General features: G+C 39.9%; 1 pseudogene; it reads right to left on the reverse strand.

Moving 5' to 3' along the window:
• Nucleotides 1-1,848: 1,848 nt before the first annotated feature.
• The window catches only part of LOC145114115 (uncharacterized), a 37,618-nt pseudogene continuing 14,494 nt past the window's right edge, over nt 1,849-24,972 (reverse strand).

A 24,972-nucleotide genomic window follows, 5' to 3' on the forward strand; every position in this document is an offset into this window, starting at 1 on the left:
GACTATATGGACCCTTTAGTCAGGATTGATAGCCCATATGTTGACTCGGCATTCGTTATTTTGGATAGTTCGGGATTTTCGGTGAGACGCACTTCGGGAGTCGATACTTCAGTTCAGACCGGTATTGTGAGGTGAGTTATCCTCACTATATCAACAGGGTCTAAGGCACCAAGGCTGGCCCTTTATCGGATTTGTATCCGGATATTTGCTTGATACGCTTATTGACCTGCTAGATCTGCATCCTAGTAGTTAGGATGGTATATTGATAGTGACCTGGTTTAGGTCGATATCATGGTATATAGGATGATGTTATGTTAGTGACCGGTTAGGTCGGTATCCTGGTTATAGGATAGTTGTTGTGTTAGTGATCTGTTAGATCGGTATGATTATTTGTTATATACATGCTAGCATATGATATTTATGTGTACATGATTGTTTGACTGGTATGGGGGTTGGGTTGAGGCGGGTCCTGCTTTGTGCTGTAGGCCAACATACCCAGGGCGGACCGAATAGACTGCAGACCCAGGAGGGCACATAGTCAGGCCGAAGGCCCAACGAGCGGTCCGGATATGTTGAAGGCCCCGAGAAGGCGGTCCAGACGTGTCGAGGCTCGGAGAGTGGGCCAGATAGACTGAAGGCCCGGTGCGGGCTGTCCAGTCATACTGTAGATTCAGAGAGTGGACCAGGTGGACTGAAGGCCCGGTGCGGGCGGACCAGTCACACTGTGGACTCGAGATGCATGGTTGTTCTGTGTTTGATATGTGATATGTTTATGGTTGTATGAGGTTGGTATAATGGGGGTAACTCACTAAGCCTTCGAGCTTACATTTATCGATTATTGTTTCAGGTATAGCGAATTGACCGCGAGAAGGCGAAGGCGTGACCGTACACTCCCTCATTTTGATTTGGATTTCTGGGATACTCTGATATGAAACTATTTTGGAAACCTTTTTGTAATAACTTTTAGTATTTGAAATGTTTTTAAAAGTTTAAAATTGGCATGATTTTTATGGGTGTTACAAGAGGAATGTTTGGGAGTGATTGGTGATGAAGAAATGAGGTAAACTCACCTATTTATAGGCTGTTCAGGAGCCTCTCACATCATGAGACATGCTGCTCACGATTTGACATTGCGTAGGTAGAAAGCCTTCACCTTTGGTGCTGACTCGTGGCATCAGACGTGGGTAAAACTGCATATCTTCAAAAATTTATAAGTTTCGCATACAAACTTTGTTTTTGACATTCTTTATATCCACGCGTAGCTATCGAAAAGATCTATAACTTTCATTTAGATGTTCTCGGCTAATTATTGATCGATCTTAATTTTAACAGTCTACGAAGATTACACTGTTAACAACCGTGTAAAATTCATGACTTTTACATACGGACTCCGTTTTTTACTGTCTTTATATCATTGAACTCCTATTAATAAGATCTTAGACTTTCATTTAGATTCTTTTGGATAAAAATCGAACGATCTAAAATTCGATTTCTGAGCTATATATCAATGTTTTGAAAACCGGACCGGACATTGAACCGGCCGCCATACCGGTTCGATGGGTCAACCGGTCAGACCGGTCCAAAAAACAGGACGAACCGGATGACGTCATTATTACATCATTATTGTATTTTAAATTAAAAAATAAAAAAATACAAAAATAAACTACAAAACAAAATTACCAATAATAATAAGTGTGTTCAGTTCAACATTAAGTAAAAATATCAAACATACAAAGTATCATAAAAATAATCGACCACATCTTGATTCAAGTTTTAAAAAAACAAAGTTCACAACATCAAAATACCATGAAATGTATCAAAATCCAAACTTCAATCACTTTCTAATCTTCATCTAAATGAATCCATGTCAATTTGTTCTAAAGCAACTCCATCATCATCTTCAATATCAAATAGAAATTCAATTTTAGCAAAACTTAAACTCAAAGACAAGAATAACAATAATATTGATAGAATAAATAAAAATAATAATAACCTTGAGAAACTTGGGATTCAAACCTTGTCGATTCATTGTAGTTTGGTGGCTCATCTTCAACCATATTCTCCAATTCGGTATAACTTAGTTCACCTTTCGGTGTTTCATCAACCACCCAAAACTCAAATTTATCAATGCTTTTATAATCAATCGGGTCATAAGACTTTTTGTGATCCTTGAGCCTAGAAAAAAATATAAATATACTTTTAAACATAAATAAAGAAAGGGAAAAAAAGTTTGAAAGTATAAGTTACCTATTTTGTAGACGCAAGTTATAGTGAACATAAACAAGGTCATTAAGCCTTTGATGCTCCAACCGATTCCTTCTTTTAGTGTGGATTCTCTCAAAGACACTCTAATTCCGCTCACACCCGGAAGAAGAAGTTGTTTGGCTTAAAATTCGAATTGCAAATTTTTGCAATTCCGGAGCATCTCCACCATGTAATTTCCACCATTCATCTAATGGAAAAATAACAAAATAATATTATAATCTTTTTACAAAAATTCACCATTAATAAAAATTTTAAAAAATGTTACCTGGATGAGTAGTATTACGAGAAGCAAAAGCAAGTGTTCTACCAAAACTACCTTCATGCTCACGAAACAACTTTAGTTGGTCCATGGGATTTAGACCATTGACACTACCAGCACTACTGTAACGCTCAATCATATCTATAACCTCCGCAACCACCTCTGGTTTCTTACAAAAACTTTCTTGATCATATTGAAAGACCGGATTCAACCAATAAGCCGCAGCATGAAGACTCTTACGCAACATTCTATCCCAATGATTTTTAATGATGTTAGTGTAAGGGTCGTACAACTCTTTGTTGTTGCGAAACAATTTTTTAATTCCTTTTTTTTGCCCTATACATCCCTTCGTATACATAACCTATAAAAAACATCATTAAAACTAATAAAAATGATAATATATTTGTAAACATCATTAAAGAATATAAAAATGTAACACATGGTTCATGTGTTGATTGGAAAGTTGCCAAATTGGGGAGGTTTTATGCATGGACTCGGCGAGTTGGGAGAACAACTCGTCGAGTAGAGTCGAGACATTTTGGACGCGGGTCGAAACTGACTCGGCGAGTCGGAAGGCCCGACTCGGCGAGTCAGAGCTGTTTAGAGAAAACCGTAATTTTGGGGTTTTTCCCCATATATAAACATCATTATAAACCCTTAAGGCCTCCCTTATCACGATAAAAGACCGTTTACGGCCGCGAACTCTCAAAGGTGTGAAGTGAGTGCATTTGGGGGCTATCTTTGGGATTTTGGGGAGAATTCCAAGCTTGAAGAGGAAGTACCAAGGGGAAAAGCACTAGATCAAGCGTCTATCTCGTGTTGGGCATTCGTTTGAGGTATCAATCTGTCACTTTCAGTTTAAGATCCTTAAATTTCTTTTGGAAGATTATGGCCATCATAGAAGGAAAGGGAATCAAGGTTGGATCTGGACCTATCACAAGGATATGGTTCCAGATCTGAACCTTCTTAGGTCCCAGAAGTCATAAAGTTACATCTTTTTATGAGCTCATTCCCTCTCCATGCATGAAAACCTTGTTAAGGGTTAGTTTTGAGTATTATGGCCATGAGAGGCCTTGCATGCACGTAAAGTTTGCAACTTTACGTGTTATCTACACTAGTAGAGTATAGATCTGAAGTTTGGGACCTTTAGTCCCACTGGAATAGGTCGTAAACATAATGGACTGATAGGGACTCGACAAGTCGTGCAAGAGACTCGGCGAGTCGAGAGGGTTTCCTCGTTCACGGCCAAAGGTTTACGGCCAGGGGTTCACAGTCAAGGGTGTGCGGTTGGTGGTTTACGGCCGTGAACATCAGGGAACTCGACGAGTCCCTCGGGTGACTCGGCGAGTCGATGAATTAAGCTAGGAACCCGACGTGTGAACGATTGTACTCGACGAGTCACGGTCAATATGGATTGTTGACCTTGACTTTGACCAGGGTTGACCCTGGGGGTATTTATAGGATTATGCTGAGTTATTTACTCATTGATTATAGGCAGTTTGGGAAGAGCAGCACAGGACATACCGGAATTTAGTTGCCGATTCAGCTTTGTGAGGTGAATTTTCTCTCCATACCAACGGGTCTAAGGCGCCAAGGCCAGCCCATTTTATGATAGTTGGTTTACTTGTTATGTAGAGGTGTGATATGTATGTGTGGATGATATGTGGTAGAGATAGCCTTTTTGGCTAACGGTAGAGATAGCCTTATGGATAATGGTAGAGATGGCCTTATGGCCAATGGTAGAGACAGCCTTTATGGTTGACGGTAGAGATAGCCTTTGTGGCTAACAGTAGAGATAGCTTCATGGCTAATTGACATGTGATATGTGGTAGAGGTAGCTTTATAGCTAATGTGATATGTGGTTTGTGTGGGGTATGCTCTGGGGGGGACTCACTAAGCTTTCAGCTTACCGTTTGTGGGTTTGTTTCAGGTACATCGGAGCCCAAGGGCAAAGGCAAGGCATGATTACGCGGCATGCACTCTATCTCTCTTTTCCGATATGGTTTGGGGGACACTCTGATGTTTTGAAAATAATAATGTTGTAATGTTGGTGGTTTTGAAAACAATTATTGGAATCTTCAGGTTTTACGAAATGTGGTTGACTAATTATAAATGAAAACTTTCTTTGTAAAATTTGGGTTGTTACAAGATGGTATCAGAGCCTTGTTTTAAGGGATTCAGGCATATTCTCGGGTGTGTCAGGACTCAAGCTAAGGAAATGGTAAATTTGTTTTCAAAATGGCATAAAAAGCTTTTGAAAGAAGGAAAAGATGAGAGTGCAACGCGCGTGATCAGCCGAGCCAAGTAAGTAGTTCCCCAATGTGCTAGCCATGTTATTCTGATATTTGGATGATCATATGGAATTTGCTATGTGTATGCTTTTAAAATTATATATGGTTAGGAGCTTATAGCCTTAAAATGATCGATTTGGCCTTATTTCCTGTTCCTTGTCTGGTTGTGGTCCTAGGGTAGAATCTTTTATTCGAAAGTCTATTTGATCCTCTTTTGTGTATAATTTGCATGCATAAAGGCAACCTATTATGATTGGTCTGTTTGATGTGGGTAGAGAAAATCTTAGAACAGTCTAGGATTTGGGTTATGCGGTGGTTGGTGGTATATGGTTTATTTGGACGACTTGGAGTTAGCAGGTCTAGTCTTGGGGAAAGGTACAAGTAGGTGTGGAAGGTAGTATTGGGCCCGTGCTACTGGAAGCACAGGACCTGTACCCGAGCCAAGGGTAGTTCTGACGACTTCAAGGAGGACCGGTGTGGAGAGATCCGTTTTATGAAAATCCTGATCGTTATGATCTATGACATTCCAGTTCAGCATGGTAGTGACACGTTTCGGGGCGGGAGGATCAAGATCAGGATCTGGATCCGGTAATGATTCGGGTGACACTACGGACGGCATAGATGAGAGGCTGCGCGAGATCATTGCAGCCGAGGTTACGAAGGGTATCCTTGACGTTACCCCAGTGATTTTTGGGACGGTCAAGGAGGGCATAATGGAGATCATGGAGGAGAGACTCAGATCATTCAGGACTGAGATTGTTGTGGGCCAGTTGGGAGCCCGAACTCCCTCGTTCTGGGAGTTCAAGGTGTGTGGGGCGCCAGAGTTTTTCGGGGTCAGGGACCCCATTGTCAGCCGACGTTGGGTGGCGGATATCGAAAACGCCCAGTGCACGAGCTCTTGCCCGGATGTGGCAAAGGTTAGGTTTGCTTCTTGCATGCTGAGAGACAGAGCCCGGGATTGGTAGGGCGAGGTTACTAGACAGCTGGGACCAGCCGGGGTGGATGAGATGACAAGGGTTGAGTTTGTTCGGCGATTTGATTTGGAGTTTTCACCACCCATTGAGGTGCAACGATTAGTGCGAGAGTTCCATGATTTGCAGCAGACCACCGAGACTGTGGCAGAGATCACCACCAAGTTTTGGGAACGAGCTTTGTTGATTCCGCAATACGCTACCGATGAGGAAATGAGGCGGACCCGATATCATTCCATGCCGAGGGACGATATTCGGGAATTTGTGAGCTTTACGGGGTGCAAGACCCTGAATGAAATGGTGGAGAAGGCCCAGGAACGGGAAATGGAGCTGGAATCCCGCACGAAGCGGAAGCCCGAGCAGGCTCAGGCAGCAGTAGGACAGGCTAAGAAGCCTAAGACGTCAGACACTCCCAACAAGAGTCAGCAGGGTCGGGGTCGATGTTCCAAGTGTAGTCGGGTACACAGTGGAGCTTGCCGTATCGCAGGCTCGGGATGTTATGCATGTGGCCAGCTTGGCCATATGAGCAAGGACTGCCCCGCGAAGGGCTTAATTTGTTTTCACTGCAATCAGACCGGCCATAAGCAGGTCAACTGTCTGAAGTTGTAGGGAGGAGGAGGAGCAGTGGCGGCGCCTGCTGTAACGCCCGTGTTTCTAGGCTAGGCATTAATATTGACATAATAGTCTAGGTTAACCTTTGTAACTCATTTTGAAGAAATGAAAAGGAATTATGTGAATATTATGTGAATTATGTGTTTTATGCTTAATTATTAGGATTTAATTAATTAAGAATAAAAATGAGCGTCGAAAATAAATATTAGATAAATCCAATATCTATTAAGAAACTTGTAGTGGGCGTGACAAGGATTACGGATATATAAAGAATACCGAAATCCGAGTTATAACGAAGAAGTTATGACATGTGGAAGTTTCGCGACAAAACCATCACGGTGCCGAATGACGTAAAAAGTGAGTTTTTGATAAACTACTTTTTAGCCTTAGTGATCTAAATGAAAGTCGTAGTGTTCGTTAAACCGAGAGTATGTATAACTAGAACGTCCAAATCTGACTTCGTATGAGGAAGTTATGATTTTTCTAAGTTTCAGCTTAGTAGTAGATAGCTAAAAACTCGAATTTTAGATCGAGTGATTTTTAGCCGACACAACCTAAACGAGAATCGAAGGTCTCGTCAATAGTAGTACAACGGTAAAAAGACAGACGAAAACGGACGTCGGATGAAGAAGTTATGAATTTTTAACGGATTTCATGTCCCGGTCTGTTAAAAATAATAATATAAAAATTAAATTCAAAATTAGCCGACGAAGTCTAAACGAAAGTTGTGGATTTTAGAACGTCAAAAACGGAGCCCGTATGCGAAAGTTATGGATTTTAGAAGTTTTTGCACAAAAGTTGAAAAAAAATGCCAAATCTGAGAAATTTCGCATGGTGGGACTTCGGCCACGTCACCTTCGTTGCATGCGCGCCACGTGTCCGAAACTGCTGAGTCACCGAGGCCAGCTGGCGAGGCGTGTCGCAACCCTCGCATCCGAAGTGCTGGTCCAACCGCGGTCCGACGCGTGCCTCTCCTGACGTGTCCGAGCTTCGCATGGTGCGCCACGAACCCCCCCCCCCCTCGGACCTTAGACCTCGGTCCAATCAGAAGGCCACACCTGGACCCTCACACGTGCGAAGCCATCACCCTCGCTTCGAATCTGCGGCCGCGTGGAGTCTTCTCAGCCCTTGGATCAGAAGCCTCGCCCCTATAAATAGAAGGGTGCGAGACCTTCCGGGTATATTTTGGAAATTTGCCATTTTACACACCTCTTTCAATATTTCTTTCATTCCAACTTCCCCCAAAGCCCCGATATTATACCAAACACCTGAAACACACCCCGAAGTGCCTGAGAAGCCCGGGAAAGTTATCTTTTCGGTTTTGAAGCCCAACCCTCGCAGAGCCCGGTTTCTCAATAAAACTCTCGGTTTTATTATAAACGATCGTTTTACGAAACGAAGTGCTGCCCGATTATCATTAAATCAAGTGATTGTGTAGTCACCTTCATCTTACACCTAGATATGAAGTATTTTCTATAAAATATGTGGTATGTGTAATTATATTAATTTTTTAATTGAGGTGACTGTTGAATAGATGTTTTATACAAGTTTTAAACTGCATATGTATTTTTATCTACAAATATATTGGGTAAAACATGGGTAGATAGTTGATGTGTGATGAAATAAAATGATGAGAGGCCTCGATGTTTTTGTGATCCAGTCATCTAGCGGAGTATGGATGACGACCACAGACTTTTCTAGACAGTCTAGTGGAACGCTGGCAGGCTCGCAACCTGTAGGTGTTAATGAGCTTAGGTGTTCATTTGCTGTAGTCCATCCCCGTCATGGTTGCCTTTAGGACATGTATGGCTGAGGAGTCCCCTTAGCAGTAGTGTCCATCCCAATGATATTCCTTAGGCTAGGTTCCTTGTGATAGGTGTTTAGGGACGTAAATTGAGGATAACGGGAATGGGTAATCAGGGTTATTGTTGATTGATGAACTTAATAAGTTTATTATTATTGTGGGTTGAAAACCCTATATGCTCACCAGGCTCCCAAGCCTGACCCACTCAGCTTTTTATGTTACAGGTAGTGGACCCCGAGCATAGTCGGAGGATGATGAGAGATTTTTGGATTATAGGCCAGTAGTTGTAAATAACTGTTGAAAGGCTTATAATGTCTTGTTTATGCTTTTGATCTGTATCGGAACATGACATCCCGAGGTTTTGATATAAAAGGAAATATACACTTTCTTAAAGAAAGGTTTTGATAAATTTTTATCATGTTTTGTTTTGGGGACCAATTCCGCAACATCTTTTAAAAGGATTTCTTTGACTTTATTTTAAAAGCATAAATTAAATCGGTCTTTTCTGGCCGAGAAATTAGGGGATGTCACAGTTGGTATCAGAGCATTAGTTTAAGCGAACTAGGAATTTGTAGGATTTCTAAACTTAAACTTATAATGCTAAGTGACGATTGTGAGATGAGTGTCTACCATATTTTAGACACGAGCACTAGTTTATTTTAGGAAAGATGCCTAAAATGCTTTTATGTGCTAAATGTTATATGTTTTCCATATATGCCATTATTTGTTCGGATCTATGGTATGTTGCCGACCGGATCTGGAAACCTTATGTGTGTAGGATTACGATATTAGAACTAACATGTAAACGTTTCGGAGTGATAAGGGAATTGAAATATCTATCGAGGATAAAGACCTAAATTCGCCTTATTTAGTATATAGATTATAATGGCAAGAACTCGCAGTGGAGTTGGAAATGCAAACGGAAACAGGAATCAACAACCTCAACCCCAAGTACTTGAGCAAGTACCTGTTGTAGGAGCTACACCTGAGCCAATGACGATGGTTGGGGTACAAGCAATGATGCAGATGATGTTAGATCGCCAAATGCAGGAGACAAGGCGATTACTACAACAGAATAGGGAAGAAACTACGATACCTGTTGAACAGCCCGAATTGAATGAAGGGAAATCAGTAGGAGGGAACTACAGTGGGACTCTTGGTCAAGCCAACCCACCGATAGTTAGACAAAACAACTAGGATGGAGGAGTTAATGGACGTGGATGCAAATACAAAGATTTCATGGCATCCAAACCACCGTGTCTATCTGGAAGTCCGACGCCGGTGGAAGTCATGAATTGGATCTCCGAAATGGAGACAATGTTTGAAAGTTGTGAGTGCAGCAACAAACAGAAGACCGCACTTGCAATTCCTCTGTTAAAATCTGGTGTATTGAGTTGGTGGAAGTTACTAGCTTATTCGATGCCCAAGGGAGAAGCTAGCAAGATGTCTTGGGAAGACTTTGTGGTACAACTGAAATTGCAATACTGCTCTGAGCAGGATCTTCTGGAAATCAACAATGAGTTCCAGAATTTGAAGAAGGGAAAGATGAGCGTTACTGAATACACTGCTAGTTTTACGGAAAAGATGAAGCTTGTTCCTTACCTAGTTCCAACTGAACTCTCCAAGGTCAACAAGTTTGCCCTTGGATTACCAGCGGACTTTGGTCCGATGGTCAAGCAAGCAACCACTTTGAAAGCCTCCATCTGGGCTGCTAAGAATGTTGAGACTCAGATCAGAGAGAAGGGTCTGGAGAGGGCAGAAGTTGGCGAAAAGAGAATGTTTGAAGGAACTTCAGGTTCCAACAAGAAAAGCAAATTTTCAAAGTCTAAGAAGTTTGGAGGAGGAGGAGGCGAAGTGAAATGGTGTGAGAAGTGCAAGAAAAAGCACACTGGGAAATGTAGTGAGGTGGTGACTTGCTATAAATGTGGAAAAGTTGGGCCTTATGCCAACGAGTGTCCGTCCAACAAGAGGGTATGCTTTGGATGTAACGAAGAAGGGCACGTTTTGAAAGACTGTCCGAAGAAGAAGGATGCAGCAAAGCCCAATCTTCCACCAAAACCGAAGGCGAGAGCCTTTAAGATGACACTTGAAACTGCGAAAGAAGAAGCCGATGTCGCTTCAGGTACCTTTCTCGTAAACGAATTGCCTGCCCAAATTTTGTTTGATTCTGGAGCCAATTACTCCTTTATTTCGCATGAATTTGGTATAAAACTAGCTTTGCCTGTTGATAGACTAGTTAATGCTTTATTAGTCGAGATTGCTAGTGGCAAGTTTGTACCTGTTAGCCATCGTATGAAAAACATCCTCATTGACTTGAATGGGAATAAGTTCCACGAGGAATTATTACCTATCGAGTTAAATGGTTTCGACATAGTTTTAGGAATGGATTGGCTTAGTGCCAATGATGCCGAAATATTGTGTAGGAAGAAGATAGTAAAAGTAAACCCACCAGGGAAAGAGTCGTTTATGGTGTATGGAGACAAACGCAGAGTAAACTCTGGAATCATTTCCCTAATGAAAGCCAGAAAGTGTTTGGTCAAGGGATGTACATCATATCTAGCGTTCGTGATCGATGCTAAGAAGGAAAAGAAGGAGGTGCAGAATATTCCGGTGGTGTGTGACTATCCAGAAGTCTTTCCCGAAGATCTTCCCAGATTGCCCCCTGATCGACAAGTAGAATTCTGTATCGACTTGTTACTAGGAACGATGCCGATAGCAAAAGCACCGTATCGATTAGCACCAACAGAGATGAAAGAACTCATGACACAACTTCAGGAGTTATTGGACAAAGGTTTTATTCGACCTAGTTCATCACCCTGGGGAGCCCCTGTGTTATTTGTAAAGAAAAAGGACGGGAGCATGAGAATGTGCATCGATTACAGAGAGCTGAATAAAGCGACAATAAAGAACAAGTACCCGTTGCCGAGGATCGACGACCTGTTCGAACAGTTGCAAGGTTCGAGCTATTTCTCGAAGATCGATCTTAGGTCAGGATACCATCAACTAAAGGTGAGGGAGCAGGATATCGAGAAGACTGCGTTCAGAAAAAGATATGGACACTATGAATTTTTGGTTATGTCATTCGGACTAACCAATGCTCCAGCAGCTTTCATGGATTTGATGAACAGGGTTTGTAAACCATACCTTGATAAATCCGTGATAGTATTCATAGATGATATCTTGATTTATTCAAAAATCAAGCAGGAGCATGACAAGCATCTGCGTGAAGTGCTATAAATTCTGAAAAAGGAGAAGCTGTATTCAAAAATCAAGCAGGTCATGTGGTTAACCAAGAAGGAATCATGGTTGACCCAGCAAAGATTGAAGCTGTTATGAAGTGGTAACAACCAAAAAGTCCTACAGAGATCCGAAGCTTTTTAGGATTAGCCGGATATTATCGAAGATTTATCCAAGGCTTTTCTTCGATTGCTACTCCGTTAACAGCTTTGTGATGGGTTTTGAGCATTCTAACACTTCCTAAGTGTACATGCAACCCTAATAACCTTGGATCTATGTTTGTCTAATAATCATGCAAAGTTGAATTCCAAGGTTATATTCCTATCTAGCATACATGGGGAACATTTTTAACTTGAATGAAAGATAGAATAACTTACCTTGTTGTTGATTATGATCCTTGAAACCTTGTGAGCCTAGCACCCCAAGTGTGATGCCTCAAATGCTTCACACAACACCAAATGCAAAGGAGTAAACTTTGAGAGAATCTTACACTTGCAAAATCGGCTCTAGCCCTCTTGTTTCTTATGTGTCTCCGATTTTGGTGGAGAATGGGTTTCTTATATAGTGTTGACACATCTAGGGTTACACCATGTAAACCCTAATGTGTCATGACTCTTCATTTCCATGACCCATGGGTTTGTAACTCCCATGGAGCATCCTATGGGTGGAACCCAACTTGATAATCCATGGAGCCTCTTAGCCCACTATATAAGATATGGAAGATTTACATAATCTACCCATATATTTAATTAGTTATCTTTTGATCACTTAATTAATTCTAAATTAAATCTTGATCAAACTAATTAAATAATATTATTAATATATTAGAACTTATAATATATTAATAAACCATAAGTGTTATTTCTCTCATTTTAGTTTATCCAATTGCATGGTGCCATGCAACCCAAATGGACCATGCCGGGTCGGGTCAAGTACATACCATAAATAGTTATGGACTTATACATCTTATCCAACAGTCTCCCAATTGGATAAGTCTAATAACTATAACTGCAATACTTCAGGAACCGATCGGCAATCGTAGCTCTTTCAAGGTCTCTCGGAACTGAGAAGATGATGATACGCCATTTAAGATAAGTGGTCATATAATCCTCTGTTCTAGATATCAGCCGGACAAATACATGGAACAATGTCTTACTTATTGTCCAGCAGTTTGTTTCCCGATTTCCGATTTGTTTGACAAAGAACTTAATTGAACACATCAACTTAGTTCTGACCGGGCCCGGTACATAGGTCAAAACAAAATCATCGAGGGGCCCATATATCAGCTTCTAATCCAAGAAGGAACAGATAAACTTCGACTCATATGTTTGTTCTACCACTCATTGAATTATACACAAAAGCACGTTTTATAACATCGAGTTACCAATGCGTTAACGTACAATCAATGCATAACCAACTCATAAGTAACAAATCATATCTCTAGGTTTGAAGACTTATATGATATTACCGTCTCACGATCACTCGAGATAAATTCCATGAACTGATTCCAGTGAGCGTGGGTTGAGTCCAATGCTCAGAACTTATGAGCACTCATGAGTGTTGTAGCCATGTCCAACAACTTAGACCTCTGCAACCAATCATGACAGTCTTGATTCATACCTACTTCCGACATATGACCGACTGTGGAGGTTCGAATAATATGATATACCAAACATAATTATTCTGGAAGTCAAAACATGCAAAAGAAATATAGTAAACGATCGACAAGAGATAGCAACACTTTACTCATAAATAAAACACCTTTTATTCATCATCTAATGTCAATTACACTTTACAAATTTCAAGGTTATCTAACTACTAAATCTAATATCATCCTTCAGCCCTATGCTCCGAGCATGCTGGAGATGCTTAACCCGAGTCAGTCCCTTCGTGAGGGGATCTGCTGGACTCTCATCCGATGATACCCTCTTTGCCACGAGGAGTCCTTCTTCTATTCGATGTCTGATGAAATGGTATTTTCTGTCGATGTGTCTGGATCTCCCGTGATCCCTTGGTTCCTTGGCTAAGGCAACTGCACTTTCACTATCACAGAAAATTTCCATTGGATCTTTAATAGCTGGTACAACTCCAAGGTCTCCAATGAAGTTCTTCAGCCATATCGCCTCCTTTGCTGCCTCGCTAGCTGCTATATACTCTGATTCGCAAGTTGAATCAGCCACTGTCTCTTGCTTGTAACTCTTCCAAGAAATTGCTCCTCCATTTAAGGTAAAGACCTAGCCTGACTGAGAGCGGAAATTATCCCTATCAGTCTGAAAGCTAGCATCACTATACCCTACAACTCTCAAGTCTTCACTCCCACCGAGGGTAAGGACCCAGTCCTTAGTCCTCCGTAGGTACTTGAGGATATTCTTTACCGCAGTCCAGTGTGCCTTGCTAGGGTTCCCCTGATACCTGCTAACCATGCTCAAAGAAAAGGCTACATCAGGTCGAGTACACGTCATAGCATACATGATCGATCCTACAGCCGAAGCATAAGGTATTCGACTCATTTCTGCTATCTCAGCCTCAGTACTAGGGCTTTGTGTCTTACTCAATCTGGCGTTACTCTGGATGGGTAACTCTCCTTTCTTGGAGTCCTGCATGCCGAATCTCTTCAACACCTTATCCAAGTAAGTACTCTGACTAAGTCCAATTAGTCTTTTACTCCGGTCTCTCAAGATCCTTATCCCTAGAATATAGGCAGCTTCTCCTAGGTCCTTCATAGAGAAACACTTCCCAAGCCAGGACTTAACTTCCTGCATATTTGGGATGTCATTTCCTATGAGTAGTATGTCATCCACATACAATACCAAAAAGCTAACTATACTCCCACTAGCCTTGACATATACACAAGATTCATCTTCACTCCTAGAAAAGCCAAATTCCTTGACTTTCTCATCAAAGCAAAGATTCCATCTGCGAGGTGCTTGCTTTAACCCATAAATGGATTTCTCAAGCTTACACACTTTATTAGGGTACTCTGTATTGACAAAACCCTCTGGCTGACTCATATAAACATCCTCAGCCAACTTTCCATTAAGGAAAGCGGTTTTGACATCCGTTTGCCATATTTCATAGTCCTGAAATGCGGCTATGGCTAACAGAACCCTAATAGACTTAATCTTGGCCACTGGAGAAAAGGTCTCATCATAATCAACTCCCGGAGTTTGTGAGAAACCATTTGCAACCAGTCGTGCCTTATAAGTGTGTACATTACCATCCATGTCGGTCTTCTTCTTGAATATCCATTTGCACCCTACAGTCTTACGACATGGTACATTCTCAACCAAGTTCCAAACTTGATTGTCATACATGGACTGTATCTCGCTGTCCATTGGCTCTTTCCACTTGGCTGACTCAGGGCCTGCCATGGCTTCCGCTTAACTGTTAGGTTCATCCAGACCTATCAGTGTCTCATCACTGATAAGTGTATCACCTTCCGCAGTAATATGGAATCCATAGTAATGCTCAGGTGCATTCCTAACCCTTGTGGAACGCCTCAGAGGTACAGACTTGTCAATTGGCTCAACAGAAGTTTCCTCCTCAAGTTGAGTGCTAGGGTTTGAAGTTCCTTCACCACTTGACTCTTGAATTTCTTCAAGGTCAACTTGCCTCCCACTGTCTCCTTGGCTTATGAACTCTCTCTCTCTCGAAAGAAAGCCCTCCTAGCTATAAAGACCACATTCTCACTAGGTCTGTAGAAGAGGTAACCAAAGGATTTCTGTGGGTAGCCGATGAAAATACACCTCTCACTTCGAGGTTCGAGCTTATCATGAGTCTCGCGTCTCACGATAGCCTCGACACCCCAAATCTTAATGCGATCTAGTTTGGGTACTTTACCAGTCCACATCTCATGAGGAGTTTTGGCAACTTTCTTTGTGGGAACTAGATTAAGGATATGGGCGGCAGTCTCTAAGGCATACCCCCAAAATGAGATTGGTAGCGAAGCTCGACTCATCATGGAACGAACCATATCTAACAAGGTTCGATTACGCCTCTCAGCTACACCATTCAACTGCGGTGTCCTGGGAGGTGTCAATTGTGAGACAATCCCACATTCCCTAAGATAGTCGAGGAACTCTGAACTAAGATACTCACCACCTCGATCGGATCGAAGCATCTTAATGTTCCTGCCCAATTGATTCTCGACTTCCTGTTTAAACTCTTTAAACCTCTCAAAAGTCTCTGAATTATGCTTGATTAAGTAGACATATCCATATCTATTGTAATCAACAGTAAAAGTCAAATAATAACGATTAGCATCCCTTGTGGCATGTTTGAAGGGCCCACACACATCTGTGTGTATAAGATCCAACAAACCTTCACCCCTCTCACAAGAACCTGTGAAGGGTGACTTTGTCATTTTTCCAAGTAAGCATGATTCGCAACTATCATCTGACTTTAGGTCAAATGACTCCAATACTCCATCCTTTTGGAGTTGGCCTATGCGTTTCTTGCTTATATGTCCAAGACGACAATGCCATAATGATGATTTATCCAAGTTATTATCATTAACAAAATCAATACACAATACATTATTTCCTAATTTATCAACCACAGATACAGTTTCATACACACCATCACAAGGTAATGCTTTAAAATAAAGAACATTATTAAAGAAAGCATTAATCGAACCAACTTCATTATCAAATGAAAAGGTGAAACCTTGTTTATACAATGCATGAAAGGAAATAATATTTCTTGCCATTTCTGGCGAATAACAACATTTATTCAAATCTAAACTAAACCCACTACTTAGCGATAAAGTATAAACTCCAATCTTGGTGACAGGTAAAGCTTTCCTATTCCCCATGATTAAGTTTATTCTTCCATGCTCCACATTCTCACTTCTTCTTAGTCCCTGCAAATCAGAACAGATATGAATACCACAACCGGTATCAAGGACCCAAGAGTTAGAATGGGGTGAGTTATTAGATAAGATAGTGTAAATACCTGCATGGTTGGGTTTAACTTTCCCATCCTTCACATCTTGCTGGTACTTTGGGCAGTTCTGCTTCCAATGTGACTTTTCATGGCAATAGAAGCATTCAGCCTCTTTAGGGTCAGAAGAAGGAGTGACAAAACCTTTCTTGGTTCCACTTGAAGAAGAGCCATCAAGGGTCCTAGCCTTGGTACCCTTCGAAGAGCTCTTCCTCTTCTTCCCTCTACCTTTCCAGATTGCCAAAACCGGGGCGGAGTTTGGAGTAGGAGTGTTAACAACCGACTTACCCTTAAGACCTGTTTCTGCGGTCTTGAGGAGTCCCTGAAGTTTGCTGAGTGTGACCTCTTCCTTATTCATGTGATATGTCATGCAGAATTGATCATAGCACGATGGTAAGGAGTGCAAAATGATATCTATTGCAAGCTCCTCAGGGAAGTTCACATTAAGCTTCAACAACCGATCCACATACCTTTGCATTTTCTGCATGTGGCTCGTGACGGATTCCCCGTCCTTCATCATGGTTGTTATGATAGAGCATATGATTTCATACCTCTCTTGTCGTGCACTTTGATGGTATCTTTCCATCAAATCTTGGTGCATTTCAAAAGGGTAGAAGTCCTCATAGGACTTTTGGAGTTCCGCTGTCATGGTGGCCAACATGATGCATGCCACTTTTGTAGCATCCCTTTCATGTGCCCGGAAGTCAGCGATCTCCTGGGGAGTTCCAGTGGTCTCATCAATCTCCTTAAGCTCCTTGTCAAGGACATATTCTTTGTCCTCGTAGCGGGTAATCATCCTGATGTTTCTGATCCATTCATTGAAGTTGGATCCATCAAAAGTGACTTTCCCACACAAGTTCATAAGGGTAAAGGAGACATTAGGATTAGAGCCAGAAGCAGCATTGTTTGAAGACATCTGAAAGAAGAGAACAAGATTAGTTTAGATATTAAGAGAGTCCTTAATAAAACACCCAAATGTAATATTAAGGCTAGGATCCAATCACAATATATTATAACTTAGAAGAGGTATGCCGTAATCCAAGCTATAACATATTTGAAAGGTAGGTGAATGACGATTCACCAATTTCCACCATGAAAAACGAAATATAAATATTAGGTTTTTAATTGGTTCTTAGAAATTCCTAAATTCTTTTGAGATTCAATGAACTTTTCAAAGGCATGTTTCAATCTCGAGTGTGCCTTCCAAGTTTTGTGACTGGGATACCGAGGATCACAAAACGAGGTGTGAAGTAACCATGCAAATCACTTGGTACCCTCAAGGTTTATCACTCAATCGATGTGCCGGTAAACCACACACGCTCCACCGATGCTATGGTAAACCTTAAGTCACCCTTTACCTACCTTGTTAAGTCCAAGTTAGTGTGCCGGTTAACCACACACGCTCCACCAACGACTTAAACAAAGTGTAAAGTGTAATTTCATGGATTAGCACCTTATTCACATTTTCCTAAAGTAACTAAGATTGGGAATTTAATAAAAGCATTTAGTTACTTTATAATATTCATCATACTTTTAATGAGAATTTATAAGTCCTTGTCTTACCCGTTCGGCTAACGACCCTCCACCGATCAAGGAAGCAGTGGGTGAGAGTGGACACCCATTAAGTTGCCATTTTATAGGCAACAACCTTATACCCCCCTTATAGACCGGCTTCGTGAATGAGGCGTACTAGCGGTAAGACGACTTGACGTTATACATATATATATTAGTAACTTATAATATTATAAAGTATAAGGGTTGAATTTTAACTTTTAAAATTCTAAGGGTTGGAACTAAAGTTTTAATCAAGACTTTACATGTTCCAAAACTTGAGGGCAAGTTTTGTAAACTTCCAAAACTTTTCATTTCTTATAACTTATGAATTAATTGAGTAATAAAAATGAAGACTCTTCATTTTTATAACTCTTGTGTTCTTTTAATGGCTTTAATAAAAGTGAGACTTTTGGTTTTCCATAACTTGAGGACAAGTTATGGACTCCATTAAAACACATTATGATCATGAATTAAACTACCATGAAGGTTACAAACAATTCCTATGATCATCTAATCTTCATAAGTTCAAGAACATGAATATGAACACTTTCAAGAATAAAAAAATTACACTTAAAAAAACTTGTAATTTTAATAATTGCCATTGTAAATGGATTAGCATAAACATTACACCATCTAAAACAAGCTTTAAAACATCAAAACAGTTTAGGGTAATGTTTCTAGTCCATTTCCAGCAACAAATGTGCAAACTTTCATACGAGCAGAAAACAGAAAAACGATTTTTTTTTCAAGCTGTTTGCACACAAAAAAAAACAACAAACAAACCTAGGCTCTGATACCACTGATGGGTTTTGAGCATTCTAACACTTCCTAAGTGTACATGCAACCCTAATAACCTTGGATCTATGTTTGTCTAATAATCATGCAAAGTTGAATTCCAAGGTTATATTCCTATCTAGCATACATGGGGAACATTTTTAACTTGAATGAAAGATAGAATAACTTACCTTGTTGTTGATTATGATCCTTGAAACCTTGTGAGCCTAGCACCCCAAGTGTGATGCCTCAAATGCTTCACACAACACCAAATGAAAAGGAGTAAACTTTGAGAGAATCTTACACTTGCAAATCGGCTCTAGCCCTCTTGTTTCTTATGTGTCTCCGATTTTGGTGGAGAATGAGTTTCTTATATAGTGTTGACACATCTAGGGTTACACCATGTAAACCCTAATGTGTCATGACTCTTCATTTCCATGACCCATGGGTTTGTAACTCCCATGGAGCATCCTATGGGTGGAACCCAACTTGATAATCCATGGAGCCTCTTAGCCCACTATATAAGATATGGAAGATTTACATAATCTACCCATATATTTAATTAGTTATCTTTTGATCACTTAATTAATTCTAAATTAATTCTTGATCAAACTAATTAAATAATATTATTAATATATTAGAACTTATAATATATTAATAAACCATAAGTGTTATTTCTCTCATTTTAGTTTATCCAATTGCATGGTGCCATGCAACCCAAATGGACCATGCCGGGTCGGGTCAAGTACATACCAGAAATAGTTATGGACTTATACACCTTATCCAACACTTTGACCCACAAAGGAGCTACTTATACTTGGAATGCGAAGCATAAGGAAGCCTTTGAAAAGTTAAAGAAGAAATTGTGTGAAGCACCGATTCTTTCGTTACCTGAAGGAGTTGATGACTTCGCAGTTTATAGTGATGCCTCTGGAGTTGGGTTAGGTTGTGTTCTGACCAAAAGGGATAAAGTGATAGTGTATGCATCGAGGCAATTGAAAGAGCATGAAAAGAACTACCCTACTCATGATCTGGAGTTGGCAGCGGTAGTATTCGCCTTAAAGATATGGAGGCACTATCTTTATGGTACTAAATGCAAACTTTTCACTGATCATAAGAGTCTTCAATATCTCTTTAATCAGAAGGAATTGAACATGAGGCAACGGCGCTGGCTAGAATTACTCAAGGACTACGACTGTGAGATACTTTACCACCCTGGTAAAGCAAATGTTGTTGTTGATGCTCTCAGTCGGAAGGTAAATTTTGAAAAGAAAAGGCCAAGAGCGTTGAGAATTGAAGTTGTCTCGACAATTGTGGAAAGTATAAAGAAAGCTCAGGAGGAAGCTTTAGAGAAAAATGACCGAAAGGAAGCACGTTTGGGTAAAACGTTGGTGTTTGATACAAATGGTCAATGACTGAAGGTGTTCAAATATAGGATTTGGGTACCTAAGACGGGAGGAGTAAGAGATCTTCTGATGGAAGAAACTCACAAGACCATGTACTCGATTCATCCCGGCAGTAAAAAAATGTATAGGGATCTAAAACCCTATTACTGGTGGCCGACGATGAAGCTCGATGTTGCTAAGTATGTGGCCGAGTGTGTAACTTGTGCTAGGGTTAAGGCACAACATCAGAAACCGTATGGGAGTTTAGAACCTTTACATGTACCCATGGGTAAATGGGAAGACATCACCATGGATTTTGTGACTAAACTGCCCAGAACAAGGAACGGTCACGACATGATTTGGGTGGTCGTTGATCGCTTCACTAAGAGTGCGCATTTCATAGCAGCCAACGAGAAATGGTCTATGGATAAACTTGCGAATTCTTACGTGAAGGAAATTGTGAGGCTTCACGGTGTTCCGTTAACGATTGTATCCGATCGTGACAGCCGTTTTACCTCAAGGTTTTGGAAGAGTCTACAAGAGGAATTGGGTACTAAGTTGTGTTTGAGTATAGCTTACCATCCGCAAACCGATGGTCAGAGCGAACGAACAATTCAAACGTTGGAGGATATGCTGAGAGCATGTACCCTGGAATTCCAAGATAACTGGGATGAACACTTACCTCTAGTAGAATTTTCCTATAATAATAGTTTCCACTCAAGCATCAAGATGGCACCTTATCACACTTTGTATGGGGAAAAGTGTCGAACGCCGTCATGTTGGCTGGAAGCTGGGGAAAAGCAGTTTATGGGACCCGAAATAGTCCATCAGACTGCTGAAAAGTTGAAAGTGATTAGGGAAAGGATGTTAGCAGCTCAAGATTGACAAAAGAGCTATGCTGACAAGAAAAGACAACCAATATCATTCGAAGTTGGAGATTCGGTTTTACTTAAAGTCTCGCCGTGGAAGGGACTTATAAGATTTGATAAGAGGGGAAAGTTGAGTCCAAGGTTTATTGGACCGTTTAAAGTTCTTCAGAGGATCGGGAATCAAGCTTACAAGCTAGAATTACCGGAAGAACTGGAGGGTATTCATAATACCTTTCATGTGTGTTATTTGAGAAAGTTCACGGGAGATGTGCCCGACATAATTCCAATTTCTGAATTAAGGTTGGATGAAAACAAGAGGTTAATTGAAGAACCTAAGGCAATCGTTGACCGTAAGACTAAGAAGTTGTGACGCAAGATGGTCGATTTAGTGCTTGTGCGATGGAAACATACGAATGGGCCAAATCTCACCTGGGAAACGGAGAGTGACATGATGAGTCGCTACCCGCATTTGTTTGCTGATGTGTGATTCCGGGGACGGAATCATCCTAAGGGGGAGAGAATTGTAACGCCCGTGTTTCTAGGCTAGGCATTAATATTGACATAATAGTCTAGGTTAACCTTTGTAACTTATTTTGAAGAAATGAAAAGGAATTATGTGAATATTATGTAAATTATGTGTTTTATGCTTAATTATTAGGATTTTATTTATTAAGAATAAAAATGAGCGACGAAAATAAATATTAGATAAAGTCGATATCTATTAAGAAACTTGTAGTGGGCGTGACAAGGATTACGGATATATAAAGAATACCGAAATCCGAGTTATAACGAAGAAGTAATGACCTGTCGAAGTTTCGCAACAAAACCGGCACGGTGCCGAATGAAGTAAAAAGTGAGTTTTTGATAAAATACTTTTTAGCCTTAGTGATCTAAATGAAAGTCACAGTGTTCGTTAAACCGAGAGTATGTATAAAAAGAACGTCCAAATCTGACTTCGTATGAGGAAGTTATGATTTTTCTAAGTTTCAGCTTAGTACTAGACAGCTAAAAACTCGAATTTTAGATCGAGTGATTTTTACCCAACTGTTAGGCGTGTCAAACCCAACAAATAAAGGGTACAAATGACTCCTTAAACACTACTACTATGCACTAAAAACGTAGTACAAGGTAAGTAGGGTCGATCCACAGAGACACGGGACAAGTGTTTATACCTTTTTGCGTAAGGTACAAAAATGGTCACAGAATGGGGGGAATTTATAAGCAATGATTTAAACTATAGAATAAAGCAATAAGTAAATGATTGATTAAGTGAAATAAGTTCAAGATTTGTAAGTACTCCAACTCTATGCAAGACAAATTAGCAATGTGATTCCATGGATGACAAGATATTTGTTTAATTCTATCTAAGTTGGTACTTGAAAGTGTTAACAAGCTCTAACACTTCCCATTCACCACAATAATTAACCAAAACAAGCTCTTTGATTAATCCTAACCTTACCAATCTAATCTAAACAAACTCTTAGAATTAGGTTGAAAGATTGCATTAAACATTATGTGAATGTTCCCAACAACACTCAATACTCCTCATAAGCTCGGGAGCATAAGAATGTGTGAATAAGATTTACACTAAATTCATTCAATAGAAATCAGTTTAGTGCTTGTTACCTAGTCCAATTTACAAAACAATTACGAATTTTGCAATTAGATAACTTGAATGATCTAACCCTAATTCAAATGGCCAGTAAGAATCACAATTAGAATCAAACATTCGATTGAGACAAAATCAAATTCACTAGATAGAAAATTGAAAGAAAACATCAAGTCATATGATTGAAATCACAACTAGAAGTCAAGACATAAAGTTGGAGAATCTAGGGTTCTAGCCACTCATGACTAGAACAAGATCACAAATCTAGAAAATGAAATTAAAGTTCTTACAAAATGAAATCAAATGTTCCCAAGTGTTAATCAACTTCAAAATCCTCAAGAAAATCGCCTTCTCTACTCCAAAAGTCGACCCCCCCCCTTTAAAAATGGTGAAAAACTGCTTTAAAACCCGCATTTACGTTTACACGGCCCGCGTAAATTAACACTGTCATTTACACGGCCCGCGTAAACGCAAAAATATACTGTGCAGAAATCTACGTTTACACGGCCCGTGTAAACGCAAGGCTTGAATTTACACGGCCGTGTAAATCTCTGTAAAGCCAAAATCTTCATTTCTTTGATATCTTGCTCCTCGGTGCTCCGCAAGTCCCGAAATTTTGTCCGCAACTTTTATTTACCTCCTCCAACAATATCCTACCTCCAAAAGTTCCTGAAATATCACAAAAGTATTTGAATGAAATTGCCTCATGAAAAATCCCGAAAAACATGCAAAATGCATGAGTTTAAGCCTATATGCAATGTACTTTTATGAAATAAAGCTACAAAATGGGTACATGAAATGCACCTAACAAATCTCCCCAAGCTTAAACCTTTCTTGTCCTCAAGAAAGAACAAGAAAATTTAAACCGGTGAAAATAAAATAAAAGAGAAGAAAAGAAAATCAAAGTTAAACTTTTTTTTTTTTTTTTTTGAAACTTGATGCAAGAAATCAAAACAAACATGAAAAAATATATCCAACCCAATTAACCATGTTTTGTACCATAGTTGAGAATGTACCTGTCATGCCTTGAGTCAACTTGGCTTTAGTCTCAAAATATTATATGATAATAGAAATAAGACTTTGGCCACTCCCTAATACAACTTAACAGAATCAAAGATCACAACACTAATTCCCTTTCAATATCATCAAGTCAATTCTTGGTACAAATTATGGTCTTACTCTCGTGAAATTATATGTAACAAAACATGCTCAACCATCTTTGTTTCATAAAATATAACAATGCTCGACCCCAGCTATTTGTTGATCAACAACAATCTTTTTCTGAAAAATCTTTTCTAAAAATTCCCTAATATTTACCCAGATTGGTTACAAACTTCAAACCACTTACACCAGTCAAAGTAATTAACATTCAGTCCAATGTCATAAGTTCAAATCCAAGTCCAAGGGAATCTTTTGACAGCCAAGTATTTTTCCTAAACACAATATTCAATTAAACTATAAACACAATTATATACAAACTTCTTAATTATATTTTTTACAAATAAAGCTCATGGCTTTCTTTGAAATCCGTGTAACGGGCTTCCAACCAACACATCCAAATCAAATGACCTTAGTGTGTTAGATTTAAAGAGATCCCTCGGGTTTACTTGCCCGAACCTCAAAGGCCACAGATTAGTTTTATTTGCTATTATTAAGTTCATGACTTTCTATGGAACCCATGTAACGAATTTTCAACTCAATCAGTCCCAAACAATTTAGCTTTAGGCGATTAGATGTAAAACACCCCTCAGAGTTTACTTGTTCGAATCCCAAAGGTCACAGATTAACTTAATAATAGTTTTTTTTTTAAGTATCACAAATACAAATAACTAAGTTAACACATAACACTCTTATTAATTTATTTATTTATTTGGCCAATTTCTTTATATTTTCGTCCTTGACTTTTCTATTGTGGGACATCTCACGGTCTATTACCGTGAGGACTTCTAAGACATTTTTCAGGGGACTAAAGGTTAACATGCAAAGACCCGTAAGTATAGTTGGAAATATGTCCCCAAGCAGGGTATATAAAAGGGAATGAGTAGAAAAGACCTTTTAGAGCGCTGGAAGGCTCGGGACACTGAAATTTTGTATTCTTTTTATGAATTTTTGAATTTGGCATTTTGAGTTCAATTGAGCATTTACTACTCATAAGACCAGTCATATGTCCCAAAGAATTAACTCATACCTGCTGTTATGCTCCAATGTTGACAAGCTTCTCACTTTCTGTTTTGCATAAGTAGCTTCGGGAGGTGTGTTCGTGTGCGATTAACTTGCTTTTAGATTTTCAATAAAAAGAGCAAGTCTAATCTCAAGGCACATGACTCACTTACCAGCTCAACTGTTTTGAAAAGATTCGGTTGCTTGGGATTGGATCGTTTTTTTTTTAATTATGCAATGA

This window comes from Lactuca virosa, chromosome 5, assembly GCF_052849685.1.
Source record: "Lactuca virosa cultivar CGN04683 chromosome 5, Lactuca_virosa_CGN04683_v6, whole genome shotgun sequence".
NCBI lineage: Eukaryota > Viridiplantae > Streptophyta > Magnoliopsida > Asterales > Asteraceae > Lactuca > Lactuca virosa.